General features: G+C 42.8%; 1 long non-coding RNA gene across 1 annotated transcript in view; it reads left to right on the top strand.

The window, feature by feature from the left end:
* The window catches only part of LOC135911077 (uncharacterized), a 357,016-nt gene that overhangs the window by 104,489 nt on the left and 239,505 nt on the right, over window positions 1-13,022 (top strand). The window contains exon 2 of the long non-coding RNA XR_010567204.2: window positions 10,493-10,567. This is a non-coding gene — a long non-coding RNA (uncharacterized lncRNA). The remainder of the gene's footprint in view (window positions 1-10,492; window positions 10,568-13,022) is intronic.

The following is a 13,022-nucleotide window of genomic DNA, read 5'->3' on the forward strand; positions in this document are numbered from 1 at the left end:
ATTTATTATTATTTATTTATTTATTATTTATTTAACAATACTTCCAGCTGCTTTTTGGCAGCCAAAGCAGGAGCGGTACATAGAAAATAAGAAGGGATACTGTATAAGCAAAGAAAATGTCGAAATAAAATTCGAACGCAGCAAGCTCACAAACAGTGCACCACAGATCATACCTGTACACTACGGTGTGGAACAATATCTCCAAAACTGAAGACATGAGTTGAATAAAAATTTTGTAGGAAAGGAATTACGTGCTTCGCTCACAACTGAGAAACAGATGATAAGAAAGAGTTGACAGTACGCTTGTTCGATACCTCTTGTGGAAGCGTGTTCCATTCCATTAACGTTCTAGAAAAAAATGAAAATTGATAAGCGATAGTTCTAGCTTGGGGTACCATAAGGGTAAGTTCGTGCTTTCCGCGGGTACTTCTTACACGTGCTAAACTGTAAGTATTTGTAAAAATTTATTTCAGTTTTGCCGTTGACTATCGTGTAAAGCATCTTCAGACGGTGTAGCTTACGGCGTTCCTCCATTGTTAGAAGACTAGACCATGAGCGGAGATCATCTAGTGACAGTTGTCTTCCGCAGGCATTAAAAATAAACCTAAGTGCTCCTTTTTGTACTTTTCCAGCTTACCTGTATCAGTCATAGTGTGTGGGTCCCAAACGACATGACCATATTCAAATAGAGGACGCACCAGTCAAGTATAATTAACTAGCTTTGTCTTGCTCGTAGAGTGCTTCAGACGTTGCCGATGTAACCATAGTCTTTCTGAGACTGACAAAACTATGTTTTTAATGTGCTCACTCTATCTTAAATCGCGAGATATTTCAACCGCCGGATATTTAAACGTATCGAAAAGAGTAATGCCAACGTCGTTAATTTTATATGCATGCGTTAGTGGACTCTTCTTTTTTGTTACGGTCATTTGGGAGAACTTAGGGATATTGAGGCTCATTTTCCGCGTCTGGCATCAGTTATAAATTGTTAAATGTTATAAATTATAAATGTTAGAGAATTGCTTAGGAGTAATTGGTCATCTTTAGTTTGAATGGCATAATAAACAACGCAGTCATCCATGAAAAATCGGCGTTGTTCAGCAGTGTCAAACGAGAGCTCATTCAGATAAAGAAGAAGTCTTTTATTGCTTTTAATATTTAAGTGGCAGCGACGTATGAATCGATTCAGCACCTAACGTATGTAAAATAGTTTTATGGTCTTCCAGCGCAACACGGTTTATATGATTTTAATTTTCAGGTGGTAGCGACATATGCATCGATTCGGCACCTAATATATGTTGTTCATTGCCCGCAAGATGGCAGCTGTCGCGGAACGCAGCTGGTTGGCTCCGCAAGTCAGTTTTCATTTACGTTGAACAACCCTGCGATGGAAATTGAGATTGCGGCTAGCAGAAGTGTATTTTCAATCGAGATATATATTTCCAGCAATAACTTCATTTATGTATTTCATTTGCTGCAAGAGATCAGTGAACCAGTGAGCACACTAAGTGGGCTGCATTCTCGTGACGTATACCTCCATTTTTTGGCTTCGCTCAAGTAAGCTGTAACAGTCATTATATCAATGGACCGACTGAATTGTACTTGATACGAAAATAATAAACTGCGGCACTGCATAAACAATTGTGTGATACATTATTCCTGGAGAAATTTCCATTTAGGCAATTTTTTTTTCTTCGCAGAATAGTCGCGTTAGAAAGAAAAAAGTATGCGCATGAATTTATTTTTCGGAATACAGGAGACTTTCCGCACAGGCCAGTGCCACTCCATGCGAGAACAGCGCATGGTTATGGAACATTTTATTGGTGCCCTAAACGAGAACGAATGGACGGTACTGACAGTTTATTCTTATCGAGAACAAAGCTGATTATGTCAGGTTAATCCTAACAAGCGTTGTACTGTCGAAACACTTGAAAAATAGCTTGTTTCTTTTTTTTTTATTTCGCGTGATTTTTTGCAAATTCAAGTGACAACAGAACTATGTCCCGTCGTTTGAAAGATCGCAGAACTATCAAATTTAGACGTAAGGCTTTCAAATATTCATTCCAACCCAGATCCTATATTTTCATACGGTAGCAACCTGTCGCGGTAGTTGATTGGCTATGACACTGCGCTGGTGGGCACGAGGTAAAGTGTTCGATTATGCTTAACGTTAACCACATTCCGATGGGAGAATAATTATTTGGTAGCCCTAAACTACGGCGCACTTGTGACGACAATACACCCACTCGGCTTTTTCGGGGAATTAAACCCCAGAATCTATTTTTTTATGGTTGCATTCACTACAACGTGCGTGCAAGATTTCGCGCATTACTCCAACATTTTACTGCTAATGCCATAATAACCCACGCATTATAACGTCAGCTCCCTTTCCATAACTTATGAACTAGGTGCAGTCCTTTGTTTTCGCAGGATAGCGGGGAAATACACCTGGTGATTTTTTTAAGTATTTAAGTGTTTAAGTATCACAAATACGAAGGCTTGCGCAAGCAATCGTCTATTTGTCTCATTCGGTACTGCAATGGCGTTGGGAAACATCAAATTTATGACTGTGTATCATATTCCAATGCTTGAATAAAGGCTCTCATAATCCTAAATTGTCCGAACATTCCTCATGCACCCATCTAGATGCAAGCAAATCTTGGTGACCCACTTATTCTGTTACAATACCAAGCAAGCGAAGTTCATGTTTCTTGTAGTGCCTCTGAAGGGGCAAAAAAATTTGTCTTGAGCAATTATTCGCAATGACTTCACTTAAGAGGAAGCTTTAGCTCGGGCCCAACTCCGACGCGGCCTATTCAAATACATGTAAAAACGAAACAACATTTTTCTGAGATAACCCCTGGACCGATTTTAATTAAATTTGTTCTATTTGAGAAAGGTAAATTCTAGTGACTTCTGGAAGCGGCATTTTGAATTAGGGCTTGCATATTGTTGAAAGGATTTTTAAAAATTGAGAAGTTTGAAAAAAGTAGAAGCACGAAGCTTACAAACTAATAGCAATGCATGAAGAACAGATATGGTGGTTCTGTAAACGGCATCCATTAGACCATTCAAAGCGGACAAATTTGATAGGTCATTTTACATCTTACGTCAATTTGTTACGTTGTTTACGAGGGTTCTGCAAAAGTTATAATTAGATACTAATAACTATTTTGAGGCTCATGTGTAAGATGTGAAAGTTGTCCGCTTTAGATGTGCTATCAGATAGAATTCACAGAATTGCGATAAAATTTTTCTTGCCGAGTTACGGAGCTGTAAACTTGATAGTTTCATTTTCTGAAAATGTGCGATTTTTGCCAATTTTTGATAAAATATTGACAACCTAAACCGAAAATTCAAGACAACAGGCACTAGATTTGAAGTTTTCCTTTTAAAGGCAACAAACCCCGTCAAATTTGGTGCAGTGGTTGCCGAGAAAAACGAATTCTCCTTTTACATGTGTTTAGATAGGAGTACCCGAGCTAATTAAAAACTTCCTCTTAAGCTACACAATAAAACTTTTTGGCCACATAATTCAGAAAATGGGTCAAGTGCATCATAACTATGAGATAGAGAGAGAGAAAAAAGGGAAGAAAGATAGGCAGCGAATTTAACCAGATTGAGTCCAGTTTGCTTCCCTACACAAGGGGAGGGGAATGGGTAGTGAGAGAGAAAAACATGAGTCTATGCCGCACTTGCAGTTGCACTAAGTTAGGTGTAGGATGTCTATAGTCGGGTACTCAAGTTTTTTATCTTCAGGTAGTCAAGAAACACTCGAACCGCTTTCTGGGTTAAGGAACTGTGAGGCCAGGCTCCCAATACCTTTGGTCATGTAAATGGCCTGTCATGCAGTCTATTTAAGGCACACTGGAGCGGCTTACGTTGGTTGTCAAAGCGAGAACAGCGGCACAGAAGATGACTGATGGTCTTTTCACACTTGCAGCTAGCGCACAATGGTGAGTCCGCCATTCCAATACGATAGCTTTAGGAGTTGGTGAATGCTATTCCTACCCACAGCCGACACAGCAATGTTGCGTCACGTCATGTAAGTTTTGCTGGCAATTTAAGTTTAAGTGATGGCTCGAGGCTGTATAAACGACACTTAGAGTACTGTGGTATATGCCAGTAACTTAACGTGATGGTACGAGCGAGACTACGAAGCTCTCTTGCAGCGTCTACTCTCGATAAAGGTACAAGGAGTGTCGGTGCTCCAGTCTGAGCCCGTCGGGCAGCGTCATCGGCGAGGTGATTACCGACGATGTCACAGTGTCCTGGCAGCCACTGAGAGATGATATAATGTCCTCGTTCAGAAGCGCAAAGGCAAGTTTTGTTGATTTTAGACACCAGCTGTTCATAATTGCCACGCCTTAAACCTCGCAAGCTCTGGAGGGCTGCTTTCGAATCGCACAATATTGCTCATTTGTTAGGTGTTTCTTTTTGATTGTATTTGACAGCAGCATAAATAGCAGCCAGTTCAGAACCTGTAGATGTCGTTACTGTGAAGTCTTAAACTTGATGACGACCGATTGCGGTGGTATAACAATGGCGCCCGTCCAATTTTTCCGAGACGGAACCTTGCGTGTAAACATGGATTCAGTTAGCGCACGAACAATGCGAAAGTTCCAATGTGATCTGCTTGAGAGCTGCGTCGGTCAGGCTAGCATTCTTCACTATTTCTGCAACAGCAAAGTGCACGTGACGCTTTTTCAAGCACAACAGAAGGGATGGCGTTCTTGTTGCAGGTGAATGCCTCAATGAAAAAGAGTGCTGGTTAGCTGCAACTGGTCTGGAGATCGCTGCCTTGGGTCTTTTCTCAGGCAAGTGAGCGAGATGGTGGTCAGGGACTCTGGATGTATGGTAAACATGCACCCAGATTGCATCGATAGCTATATAGGTAATTATTGGGTGGTTTCTCGCGGTGGGAATTCTTGCTACGGTTGAAGCACTTCGCGGTAGCCCCAGACAAGTTCGAAGGGATTGGCCTTGAATGCTCTGCATGACATGCAAGTAAATTTTTTTATCATTGGACAGCACTGGTGTGCTATATCGCAAGTATCCTAGGAAGAACGTCCTGTATAGTTGAAGCATAGATGCCGCGGATGTGCCTCACGTTTTACCGGCAAGAAACGTCTTGGTCGAAATGCTGAGGCCTCGAGCACGCAGGTAAGATTACGTTCGGGTCACTGCTTTTTGAAACCGTGCACGCACCTGGAGACGTGTAACTGCCGAGACCCCTATGCTTATGCCGCCAGCATATATGGAAAGGTTTACGGTATGGGGCGGAACATCGGCAAGTCCAAGGATTGCAAGGTTGAACACAGTGAGGCTGAGAACCCCACTTTGTGGGACGCCCCAGCAAGTGTAATGGTCAGCGGTTACGCCATCTGCGCTGTGCACAAAGAAGGATCTTTTGAACAGATAGCTCCGAATCCACTGAAACATGAGTCCACCAATTCCATTATTTTACCGGGCATCAAGGTTGGCTTCATACGTTGCATCATCATAGGCGCTTTTTACGTCAAGGAAAAGTGCAACCGATATACGCTTGCGGCGTTTTTTTCGTTGCACAGACGTCACGAGGTCGATGGCGTTGTCAACGGAGGAACGGCCTCTTCTAAACCCAGCCACGGCGTTTGGGTATACGTTGTGGCGCTCAAGATACCACTCTAGGCGCTGCTGCATTTATGGAGTTCTCATGGGATGCCAGAAAAAGAAAACATTGGCATTTGACACGATTCTTCTAAACAGACAGTGAACAAGGATTTATCAATTTTATATAGCCCCTGTTTGCCCCCCACAAACTCATCCTTGCCCTACCATTGCCCCCAACGTTCCACTTATTCCCTGTAAATTTAAGCATGGTTCATCGTTAAGCTCTCCCAGGTTACTATTAGCCCCGAGAACGAACACGAGCGGCGCTGCGAGCGCCGCTTGCGTGACGTCAGGCTCGCGCCTGTCGTCTGCTACAGTTCGGGCGTTGTCCGGGCGCTCTCTGCGGTGTTTTGTTTGTTCGTCCTCGTTCTCTCTGCTTGTATACTTATTGCGGTCGTCTTAAATATATTTTTACGACGTCTTCCTTGGCGAACATTTATTCAAAGAGCTAATTTCTTAGACAACAATGCAGCTCTCGAAGGCAACGCTACAGTGCCAGCCGAAGCGACGCAGACCAGCCCATTGCGGGTTTTTCATACGCGGATAGACAATAGCAAAAGCATAGCCTATAGGAATCCAGTTATGATACCATACCTGCCGCGGTGCAACGAGTATGTCACAAAGCTGGCTATATATGACTTCTACAGCAGTTACGTTGATTTTATTCCGCTAAAACAGGTTTGCTCACGACGAGTAGTTCATGGTATAATATCGAATTTTTGCATTTCCTCACAGAAACGCTCGGCAGTAGCACGGGGACTTAACTAATACCGGAGCTTAGATTCTACACGCCTCACTTGCTTCTTTAACTGCTTGTCAACATTAGGCGGTTCTTCGCGTGTTTATTTTTTTTAAGCGGCGGAAATTTGAAGTAAAGTTAATGAAGGCTTACAGCTATTTACAGAGTACAAATAGGAATGTACCAATATACATTTCCTTTTCCGTGTTACACGTTCAACTCACCTCTTTAGGGCGCGTTTGTCAATGATTAATAATGTAAGTTATGTTCCTCTTTTTTCGTCTATATTACCAAGTGTATATCATTTATTTATTTCAATGCCGCAGTGTGTTTTGCATTGTTATTGTGGAAATATTTCACTGTTCTTTCATATATTGTATAACTGCAATGTTTTATGGGCACTATATAAATGTAATTTATATGGCGCTTCATGTGTTACCCCATGCAGCCATATTGTACCTAAGGGGGTGAGGTTACCTCAAGCCGCGTCTGTGCGACTTTTTTCCCTCATCCACCTCCACTTACCACTCCTCTGTACATGTGTGTGTGTAAATGGAAATTAATGAATCAAATCAAACTCACTTGAGAAATTTACTGGTGCTTGCTGCTTGAGGAATATACATGACGAATCTGTTTGGCGAACTGACACAGGCTGCTCGGCCCAATTTTTTTAGTGAAGTATGCCTGCAGGACCGCATAGCTGCAGCCAGAAAGAAGTCGAAGCGTCAATGATTAGTAGTATGGGACATATTGAAGATATCGAAATTCCCCCGATGGAGGGTCAGAAATCAAGTGAAAGTATATGCAAGGCTTGTGGCGCTTTCTTTATGAATGTTTGCGATTGGATTGGAGCAAACTTAATTTGCCTGCAAGGTTCTCTTTTATGTACCGACGAAGCGAATAGTTATCCGTTTGTATAATTGAATAACGCTGGATCGAGACATGGTGAGACAGAAGGTGCTTGAATTTTCCTTTTGTATACAGGAAATCTAAGCTGCTGTGTAGCAGCTCGAGAATACTTTAGCCATTCCAGTTGGCGCTGTAAAAAACATGCTTTATGGTTTTAATTCGAAGTTGTAGTGAACTGATGGGTTTCGCGAACATAGCGTGCCTCGCCATACGGACAGTCGATTGCTACCGTTACGTGATCAGGGGTGTGCCATATTGTCGATAAAGGCTACTGAGGGCCACTATGAAACATTTCATCACTTTCAATTGAGTGGCTCTCGATCTTAACAACGAAACTTTTCTCTCAGGTGATTGCTACTATGGTGTTTGTGAATTAACTATGTAAATACTCTACATGACGCGCCGTCGTGTTAGCAGCCATTAGCAATTCGTTTTTTGGAGGCCTGTTTCAGAGAGGGATGAAAGTAGCAGCAAACTTTTTCATAAGAAATGCGCGCCTAACTATTTTTTTACGCATTAATGAATGACCATATTTGAATAGAACAACACACCAGAGTAATAGGAATCATGATGAGAGCTTCGCTGGGCAGTGTCTTTCTAAAATCAGATAACATGTTGACGCCAATTACGAAATTTTTCTTCCACGTAAAATGCAATGCCTCTCATAGCTAAATACTAAAGGAATGTTAAATGTTTAGCGAAACATCATACACAACTTCGCGCGTTGAATTTGCAGATATTCTTTTCTTAGTCCAAATTTACCGATAGACACGGCGCATATATGCATTGCAAAACCTAGGAGACCCCTTTAACGCTACTTAGCTTGCGATATCCAAGCCGCAAAGTTTCTCGACTCACACGCTTTTGAAGAAGAAACTGTGGTTAAGGTATGGCAGCTGAAAGAAGCCGACGTATTCTTCAATACGTACGGCTCGAGCGACCCATACCCCAAGCATACACGAAGGGAACGAGCGCGCGCGGCAGCCGAGCGAGCCGGAGCGAGCGGCGTCCTGGCCGTGACGTCACTAGCGAGAGGGCGCCACTCCTAATTCTCGGGGCTAATAGGAACTCGCATAAAGGTTTTCCGATGTAGGTTTTTACTTACAGCAGCAATTCTGTTGCAAATTCACGCTAGTACGCATGTTGGCATAAGTCCACTAAGGTACTACAATCCTTACTCGCAGCACAACTCCTCTAACGAGAGTATGTGTCTCCCGCTTGTGATCTCCACGTGGTGCAACGCTTTGAAAACAACCCTTCCTTTCTTTTTCTATTACACCTAACGCAGACACCTCTTCATCGGCATATTTCTCTTTAATTGCTCTTTGTATGCTGCAAGAGCATTACTATTACTTGCCTTCTTGTTCATTATTGTTCCCATTTTTAAGTATTTCTGCGTTTCAGTACAGAAATATTAGGCTTCTAATTGCGTTTTCTTCGATTTATTGTTTATTTTTTCACAACCCTAATTACCTAAAAGTCTGGCTTTCTTTTGGGTGATGTATGAAAATCAGAAGACAAGATTAAAAAAAAATAGATCGTAAGAGTGAGGGAACTGAAGCCAACGGCGACATGGAAAGTTTTCAGTTTTTCTTCAAGGCTCTTAACCTCAATTTCATCTGTTTAGTAGGAACTCCGTTTCGTTTAAGACTGTTTGACTTTAAAGTTATCCCATCGCCAATCTTCCCCATATTGGCATTTTGTACGTGACCGTCCTTTCGTTTGTAGCATTGATATTGTGTTTAAGCGCGAGGTATGGCCCCTTCCTGTTTTTTGGTTTTGGTAATGACAATATCGTCTTGTTTTAACTGTAGCAGCAAAGTTACGAACAATGAAGTTGAACGTGAGCGACGCTTTCTTTTTCGGAAAGCAGCTTCATACTGAATTCAATCATCTCAGAATGCATCTGAAAGCCCCAAGTTAGGCGAATTATCGGCCAAATGAAAGAGTCGGAGAAACCGCACGGGGACAAAAAAGAATAAAATAATTTTTCTTGCTACTTTCTTTTGTACCTATTTACACCTGATATTTCGTGCCATGAATTCTCCCCCCCCCTCCCCCCAACTTCGGCTTCCTCCCTTTCCGAATATTAAATAACACTGTTTTGTTTTTTAAGGTTTTTGCGCACAAACATGCTTTAAAAATGGAATAAAGGACGGACTTGACTAACGCTTTATAAAAAAGATACTCTCAAACTCCCTTCCCCCGGCCCCAACCCCCCTTACTGCATTTGTGTTTCTAAGGTGTTTTGCTGCTGCGCACGAGATTGCCTCTTCAAACAGCCGCAACATACGCATTTTATTCGAGCCACTAAGCAAAAATTACCCACGTTCACCGTATATATGTTCTAATTTATGTAAAGCGAACATGGTGCTAACGGGTTAATTATTGTATGTAAAGTGAGTTCAATCGCACTGATGGCGCAGCGGCTTTGGCAGTGTGTTGCTGAGACATAAGACGGCCACGGCGGCCGCGTTTCAAATGGGGCGAACTGCGAAACACCAGTTTACCGTGCATTGGGTGCGCGTTAAAAAACGTCAAGTGGCCATAACGCAAGTCCTTCGTGATGGCATTCCACATAATCATATCGTGGTTTTCGGCACGTAAACACACATGAATTTATGTTTCCATATAACTAAGTGCAACGCTTAAAATTTTGCTTATTGTCATCTCATGCAATGCGTGACTTCATGCAATGTTTATGTTAACTAGCCACGCAGGTAGCGACATTAATGGAATGCATTCGTACTGTCTGCTCACTACACCGTTCACTCGAAGTGCTGAATGTAAACAACAGAGTAAGCAAGGGCCTGCTGCGACAGGTCAACAAAATTATGTACTAAAGCTATGTTTCATATTTGTCGAAGGATGAATGGTGAGGAGAGGTGTATGCAGACAAGTATGATGCGAGGGACAATGACCGCTGACTAGTATCCGATCGCTTATTTCATGTGCCTTTTACGTCATTCGAATCTAGCACGTGCACGTTGGCCTTTTGCGCGTACGCGCTCTCACGTACACGAGATACGCGACGTGCCGCACACGCTAATTGTCCAAATTGTACTTGGAATTCGTAGGAAAAATTAATGCACGCGTTCATGGCCTAGTGCTTGGAGGATCGAGCTACGGCACTGAGACACAAATATTTGATCCCAACAACACAAATGTTTTTTTTATTATTATTCTGCGTAGGAGATGTCCGACAAAAAGTTGTACCAGCAGCTGCAGCCACGGTCAGCAACGTCGCAGAGGATTTGCCAAAACAAGGTTTGCTTTAGAAACGCTCGTGGACATATTAAGGCAGCAGCGCAGAGAATGGGTACACACGAAGCGTGAAAAACAGACGTCATGGGTGCGAACGGTCGACTGGGGTTTATTGCTGAGAAAGTCGACATCTAAAGGTACCGATATCCGCTTTAGAGAGCAAGGACAAAGAAAAGCATAAGAAAAAGCACGAAAACAGAAGTGTCATGGTATCTCTAAACAGCCATCCCGTATCACAACACGTCATTCGAGTAAGTGGAAATAGCACTGTCCCACGCCATTGAGAAAAGTTGAAATGCACATTGTGGAACAGATTGAGTCCTGTGCTGCTCCGTCTAACTGCTAAATGAGTTTAAGAGATCAATCCGGGAAATTCAAATTGGATAACAAATAGATATTTATCATTATTTGGTTATATAAGCAGGGCAGCACGATTTTAAGTCGACTGAAGAGAACTAATTAAGTAATTCTGGTACGGACTACAAATGGGCGATGCATATGCAAGTTTGCTTCTAACGAGCACTTCATATGCTATTTTTCTAACAGCTGGAGAGGAATGGGGTGGTGTTCTTTTTACGTAGCCAACCCATATTTAGGCATCTACTACACGTTTTGAAATATGGCTGGACCAGGACAATTTATGGCTTATGACAACGCTTAGGCATTGTTATGAAATCTATGTGGAATATATCAGTAGATTTGGGAAATACTGACAGACGAGGTTTATTCTTTTACATGAAGCAACCAGTGTTGCGGAATGGGCTCTCCATTCCATTCCAATTCCATTCCGGGGAATTATATCTTGCCGCAATTTCATTCCTTTCAATTGCTCGGAATTGCAAAAGCTTAGCCCATTCCCACTCCGGGAATGGCTGCGCAGTTCAGTTCCATTCCTGTAATTCCTCAGCCTAGGAAAGGCATCTTTGCAGTTTTATCGAGTTGCCGATGAATGCCCCATAAAGCTGTTGTCATGAGACGCGATAAGAACTGCAAAAATGCGCAAAACACGCTACCAAGGTCGAAGCATAGTAGCCTGGTGACAAATGTCGTGCAGTACAACCACCCTACTAATTCTTATAAGGGCCGTTTTCCCACTTCCTAAAGTATTTGCATGATGAGCCAGCTTTACCGGCTTCTGAAGTTTTAATATTGCTTAAGCCTAAATGTGTTAATGCTAAAATGACGACATAGCGTATTTTCGCATAGGTGTCCTCGAGATTTGTGAATGCTGCTATAAAGATCTCAAACAGTGCGACATAGAGAAGAAGAATAAAAGTGCAAAAAGAAGCTTTATTTTGGTTTTATTCATGGAAATAGTGCAAGAAAATGTCATGAGCTAAATGGGCGCTTCGCCCTTTAGTTTTGAAAACCCGAAGTGTACATCGTGGTTGCTTGAACGCTTAGTTCTAACAACGAAAAAAGTGAGATGCAAAATTTGCCTTCTACCTAACTATGTGTGGCGCTTCCCAAACATAAGGTGCTCGAAAAAGGTGCTTTTCAGTCAATTTCGCTTCGCTGTCATTATCAAAGACGCCGTAGAAAACACGTGTTCCATGTCAGCTGACGTCGCATTCACATTGAGAACTGCTCTTTCGAGGCGGGAAAGCAAGGGAAAGAGGCTAGCGTTCGCTTTTCAATAGGTAAGGGGCTTTACCGTGTCTGCGCAAGTTCCCTCTGTAAGGTAAAGAGAATTTTTCCCTGCAATGGATTACGGCGTGTTGTCTTGGTGGGCATTTTCATTTTGCCTTATGTTTTTAAACATCCGCCTGCTTGTCCCTGCTTCAGAGTCTGCATTCGCGACGGTGCTGGTGCTGTCATGCCCTAACAAAGGACCCCTCCCCAGCACAGCAGAACGTATCTGCTCGGCTGTTGCAGCTCCAAGAAGTCCTAAACCGTCGGTCTATGAGCTGGCACCCACAAAAAACAAATCAGAGTCAATCCGCGTGCTTGCAAACCGCTTCTCCAGGCTACTCAGTAGGCCTCTAGCCGACTCCTTGCAAAGAAGTATGCCTTCGCTTAAGAATTACGCAAGGGAAACTTCTATATTCGCAACGCGGGAAGCAAAAGCCCGGCTGTCTCGTGCCTTTTCTGCAGGAACTCCGTGGCTTCCTCTACAGGGAAGAGAAGCTCAATCAAGTCTGTCGCCAGCCACATTTCATATTTACAGAGTTTAGCTTTCTTGCTCGGTTCAGAGTTTCTGTCAGGCCTGGATCACTCGAAAAAATAATAACGAGCTTTCTCGTCATTCGCAGCTGCGAGTTCCACCTCGTCGTGCTGTGAGATTCTAAATGCAGACCGGCCACATTCAACTGTTCTCCCGTGTCGGCCGTGCTCTTGCGTATACATAGATGCAACGGTGGCGCTGCATTTTTGTATGACTTACTCGGAATTTGGATCCTAAAATAAAGCGAGTAGGACAATTAGTGAATATTGCAACTGCAATTAAAGGTAGCGCAAA

This window comes from Dermacentor albipictus, chromosome 1, assembly GCF_038994185.2.
Source record: "Dermacentor albipictus isolate Rhodes 1998 colony chromosome 1, USDA_Dalb.pri_finalv2, whole genome shotgun sequence".
Taxonomy (NCBI): Eukaryota; Metazoa; Arthropoda; class Arachnida; order Ixodida; family Ixodidae; genus Dermacentor; species Dermacentor albipictus.